Source organism: Dermacentor silvarum, chromosome 9 (assembly GCF_013339745.2).
Source record: "Dermacentor silvarum isolate Dsil-2018 chromosome 9, BIME_Dsil_1.4, whole genome shotgun sequence".
In the NCBI taxonomy this organism is placed as follows: domain Eukaryota; kingdom Metazoa; phylum Arthropoda; class Arachnida; order Ixodida; family Ixodidae; genus Dermacentor; species Dermacentor silvarum.
Window position 1 is genome coordinate 5,844,529 of NC_051162.1, and position 6,000 is coordinate 5,850,528.

Sequence of the window (6,000 nt, forward strand, 5' to 3'; positions counted from 1 at the left end):
AGCTCTTATCTGTACTAGTATGAAGCTTCATTTTCCTTCTGCTTATTATTACATATGTTTTCTATGTCAGTGTCGAAAAAAAAATAATGTCGGCTCTAATAACTGCACAACAAAAGCTTTTATTGCCATCATTTGGATTTAAAGTTTGTGGAGCTTTCGTGACAGGGGCTTCTGTGAAAAACTTTTGCGATTTCGTTCTTGTCCGTTATCTTCAGCGCAAAATTAGTGAATAGAGGGCGGAATAACTTTGTCACCATGATCTCAAACAGCTTCTCGTGGTGCTCAGGCACTGAACAATTACATAGTTCACGCTCTCGCAGCACTTGAGCAGCATTCACGGCAGTCTCCCTCAGCGGCCGCGTAAAATTTCTTAGCTTAGCGAGCACTACTTCGACCTACTTGCGCAGAGAGTTCAGCACAACTACGAGTTCGCCTGACCGATACAGCAGACGGCTTCTGTCTTGAAGCCTAATCAGAGAATCTGATGGCGCCGAGGGCTTGGGCTTTGTCAACAAACTGAGGCATTCTTTGCAAGACACCCGCTCATTAACAGCTTAACGGCTCTCGGTAGGTATCCGTCAACCATCGCTAGTGCTGCACATTCTGGCGAACGAAACGTTTCCTTGCGCCGGGTAATGTGGTTGAACAGCGCTGCTGTCGCCTCTTCGGGAAATTTTTGGATGGTTCTGGCGTAGTACTTACGCTCAGTTGCCGGCGTAGCGACGAGCATGTGCTATCTTCCGTGTCCATCACGTTGCTGCTTGTCGATGTTGACGCAATGCCTGTATTCAGAGACTTTTCTGTTCCGCACAAAACTGCCCGTGAGTCTGTCTGATCGTTGCTTCCAGCTGACCTCCTCAACCACCCAAAAAAAGATTCATTGGCGTCAGAGGAGAGCTTTCTAGTCAGAACAAATCGAAAGTGCATCTCTCTCAGCAAGTATCTGACGCATTCCACGTTTGACACATTCAAACTTGGAGCCACTTCTCTGGAAGTTCTTCATCGCTCGGAATTTCATGAAATGAGATGCTCGGGACCTTTCTCTTACTGTACGAGGTGCATCCAGGTCCACAACAATACGCCATACTACTGGGTGTCAACTCGCAAAGCGCCCTATCAAACCATTTAAATAGCACAACTCACTCGTGACCACAATGTCTTCTTTTCGGCCAGAAGGCTCTCATTTGCGCTGCTGCTAGACATCCTCAATACGGAACCGACAGTGTCACCACAGCCACAGTCCTTCAATACCCTGCCGCAGCTCACCGCGTCAATCCAAGGGAGAAGGCAAGTTTTTTTTTTTTTTTCCAGCCGTGGACTGCTGCAGAAAGGTGATCTCCCAGCAAACCAGCGAACCGTCGGCAGGCGAGGCAAATTAATATTGTCTCGATTTGACACTAATGGAGACGCGCACACGCAATTTTTCCCGCCTTTAACCATGCACGGCGGCTAGCGAACTATTCTGGGGTAGCAGCGCCCCTAGCGGGCGACCTGCGAGGAGGTCAGGAGAGGAGGTTGAACGGCGCTCCCGGAGTGATTGCGCGGGCACAGAAAGTTATAGGAGGCTATGCCGTAAGTTATAGAAGTTCGGCCCATCATTTGAAGTAGAATTTTTATAAGATGCTGCTCAGTGCGTTATGCTAGTGCATTGCGGTGAGGTTTGGTAGTTGGCCGAAGAATTAATGTCCTAAATTCATGGGCATGCGCAGAAGGACGTGCGTGTGATGCCTTGCAAGACTGTATGCCTGTACGAAAGGCTACAATACAAAAAGGCAACGTGTACCTATACTAAAGGTTACTATATAGTAACGTTTATTATAGGTGCACGTAGCCTTTTAATTTATAGGTGCACAAAATTGTGAGAATATGCCTCTTTATTAAATGCTACTTGAGTAAAGGTTAAAATTTTATATCTGATTTATAGGTGCACAAATCCTTTTTTAACGTTACCGTGCTAAGAGTGTAGCACTGGCGTCATCAATTCGGGGTAGTGGGTACGCGTCGGGCGTCGTACACTTATTGAGCTGCCTGTAGTCTACACAAAATCTCAACGAACCATTCTTTTGACGAACAAACACGACAGGCGCTGCCCACGAGCTTGAAGAGGGCCGAATGATGCCCTCGTCGAGCATTTCCCGCACGTGTTCCGCGATCACGGTACTCTCGCGTCCAGCGTACGTCCTCAGGGGCACACATATCGGCGAGTGGTTCCCCGTGGGCGTTTGATGCACCAGCAAGTTAGTGTGTGGGAGGTCGGCCGTGCTATGGGGGAACAGTGCAGCGTGGCGAGCGAGTACCGAGGACAAAGTAGGCGAATTTGCAGGCTCACCTGTCGGTGTCGGAACTGTTGTGGAAGTGGCCGGGGTATACCCTGGGTCAGGGTTGTAGAAGGGCGGAGCTCAACAAGACCGTGGTCGATGGTGACTCGAATGTCGTCGTACAGCAAGAACTCTGCCCCCAGAATCATGTCGGCAGGGAGGTCCTCGAAAACAAAAACTGCTGGGATGAATTTTGTCCCGGCCTACTTCCGGGCATGAATGTCGAGCATGCCCACTGGCATAGCGCTGCCTCCGAGTCCGTAGAGCGGGGGTTGCGTCCACGGGCGGATTGTGTCAGGAGCATGACGTTGGTGTAGCGCCGTGCTCTCAGCGCCACTATCCACAAGCGCCATGAGGTCGCCTATCCCTTCCACAAAGACCGGTAACACGGGAGATTGCAGGCCCTTGTAATGGATCCGCGTTTTTGTCGACTGAGGACAATCCTTGGCATTGTGACCAATACGACCAGAAGAGAAGCAGCCGGGTCGCGTGGAGATGGTCGGTGCAGGTCCAGGCTCCGGCATACCCGCAGCAATACGACGGGGAATGCTATGCTGCATTTCAGCTGCCTTTCGAGCGAAAGCATAGGGTGACGTTTCCGGAGGCTGAGCGGAGAGAATGGCACCATGCGTATAGAGTGGAGCAACCCGTCGACCACATACTGGCGAGCAGAAGGAGCGAGCCAGGTGATACCGCAGTCCTCGAGATGCTGGACCATTTCATACAGGTAGAGAGCTACCTCTTCGGTTGGTGATTGCCGGCGCATGCGCATGAAGCGATGATCGTCATAGGCAGAAGGGAGCTGGCTGAAAGCAGTCACTAAAGCGGCACTCCATCCAGCCCAGGAAGTGTAGGCAGATTCGTCATATCTGTGCCACGTCTTGGCGGTATCACTAAGTCGGCTTCCGGCGAGCGACAGCTTCACGTCTTCTGGCCAGGCGGTGTCGACGGGCCAATGGATTAATTGTGTGTACCCACATCGTTGGATCGTCCTCGAAGCCACGAAACTCGGCAATTTCCAGGGGCGATGGTGAAGGAAGTGGGCTACGCACAAGGGCCTTTGTGACGGATACCGTGACGTCTTCCAGGCGCTTGGACAGTGCAGCTATGGCTTGTGTGAACGTAGCCATGTCGCCGAAGGGCGCAGTCGAGGGGTTCAGGACAGCGGCCACCGACGATGCAGTAGGCGCTTGAGTCGCGACAGCGGAATCCACGTCCAAGGGAGCGTGTACGGCGTCCCTTGGCGGCAAAGCGCTTTGCATAGCGACGGGACGTGAATCCATGACCTGAGGAGTGGCGACGACAGGCGTGGTACCGACCAGATGCGAGGCCGAGGAACCGTGGGCACCGTGTCTTAGCGAGGCGGCAAGCGCTGGAGCAGATGCAACAGGATGCGCCCGCTCTGCAACACGGTGTCCGAGGGCGGGTCGTCCAGTTCGTTTAGCGGCTGCACCATTGTTATGACGAGAACCAGACAAAGGGCCGTTATTGTTGTTGACCCGAGTGGTTGTGGCGCATACCCACAGTGGGGGATTGGCCATGAATCGGGTGGTTATATTCGGTGTATAAGAACAAAAGAATTAACGATTTGAACGCTGGAGCTTAAAGTGAGATATTGTGAGAGGGGAAAAGAGAGAGACAGAAAGAACTAATAGGTAAAAAATGGATAAATGAATAAAACAAAACTACGGTGAGGAGAGGGTTGATCAGTCTAGCATGGTAATCGATTAGATTCAAACTTTGGGTTCCCAAGCAAGCATTCTTGCGGCTGCACCCAACAATACAGGCTCCAAAAGATAGGATCACAGGCTCCGACGAATCTAGGCCAATATTCCGAAGCGGGATTTCCAGTAGTCTTTTTCTTATTACAGAAAAAACGCCTGCAAGCCAACAAGAAATGGTCTATTTCCCCCGCTTCGTCACAGAATGAGCATAATGGTGAGGCCTCCAGACCGAACCTGTATAAGTAGAAGTTTAATGTAGGTATACGGCAGCGCAACCTCGTGATGGCCACTTTAGTTTTTCGTGTTTGGCAAAAATCCCGGTGCCATGGGTATAGAAGATGTCTGAAATCCATAGAGTTAGTTTAGCAGAGCCTGACACTGCCTGCATAATGACACTTCTGCGAAAGCTAGCAGCAGTGACATGAGCAGTGAAATGACAGTACGGAAAAATCGGGCCGCTTGCTTAGCAATGCAAATAAATAAGGGATTATAACGTTAGTTAGAAACCTGAAACCACCCTATACTGAGACAAAACACCACTGCAGGTCAACCGAGCTTCGTGAGGCACCGAACACGGCCGCTGGATAAAAAAAAAAAAAAAGGGTCCAGCGGCCGTGCACCGAACGAGTCCTTGTCCCAGTGATGATGATGATGATGAATATCTATCATGGCTCGTATACCCACGGAGGAGGATATGTCAAGAATCGGGCAAGGTAAATCGACCTTGAATCGGGCGGCAGTGGGTAACCAAAGAAAATTCTTTTTGAAAATTAGAAACGCAAAGTAAAAGTAGAATGGGCGGGACAGCCCAGCGGGTGTTCTTTGTCTTATGTCAAATGCCTGTTTACTTCTGCCTCTTCTCTCTCACGCCCGCGGTCCGAGCGCCGCAAGTCCAAGTGCGCTTGACCTTGGTCAACTGAATTGACAAAGGTCATTTCGCTCGCTGCTGTTGCCGCGGTGCCTCACCCCAACGTTTTGACAGCGAGTCTCCGCGGTCATTGAGTGAGATGTGTTCATGTTTGCGTGAGCACGCGTGTCAGTGTTCATGTTTGCGTGTGCACGCGTGTCAGTGTTCATGTTTGCGTGTGCACGCGTGTCACCATGCTTGTTAATTTACTTGGTATGCCTATGATTACAAGTTTTTCACGGCCGATAAAACTAGTATCCTTACGTCCTATCATCATCATCATCATCATCATCATCATCATCATCATCATCATCATCATCATCATTAGCCTATATTTATGTCCACTGCAGGACGAACGCCTCTCCCTGCGATCTCCAATTACTCTTGGCTTGCGCTAGCTGATTCCAACTTGCGCCTACAAATTTCCTAATTTCCTATAGCTGTCCACTAAGTTGTTATGGCAATCGATGCTTCGACTTTCGGGCGAAACTTCGATTTATTTAACAAAATGCTAATCTGTGCATTGAAGCACAAAAGTAACCGGAACGCCCACCTATTTCGTCCCATACATTAAGAAATGACATCTCAAAATTGGTGTCATCCTGGAAATTAATTTCAAGTGGATGCGTTTTTAAAGTCGGCGGCTGCAATTCGTAAATTCCAACATACGCCATGAAGAAATTAGGTAATTAGCAGTTGTTTTTAATTAGTTCAATATGCATTTCGATTTCTCGTGCAAGTATTGTCCGCCTCTGAACAATCCAGCTCAAGGACTAGAATTATATCTGCTACAGGCGATTTAAAAAATTCCATAAATCTTAAAAATGATTACCCCATATACTAGCCGCTGTCTGCTGGTCGGCAGACGGCGACGCCCAGCCAAAAAAATTACATCGTTTTCAGGTTTCTGCTATAGTTTCACACTTTGAATATTTCATTCTGAGAAGATTTAACATAAAAGCCATGCGCTGTGTTTTGTTTCATGACAGTGGTTTGTGGGCTGTTATTCTCAAAATTCCAAGGAATAACTTTTTCAAGAATATACGACAAA

General features: G+C 49.1%; 1 protein-coding gene across 4 annotated transcripts in view; it reads left to right on the forward strand.

Annotated features, from left to right (window-relative positions):
* LOC119465117 (tubulin--tyrosine ligase-like protein 12) overlaps positions 1–6,000 on the forward strand; it is a 190,162-nt gene that overhangs the window by 175,546 nt on the left and 8,616 nt on the right. The gene's annotated exons all lie outside the window — the stretch shown is intronic.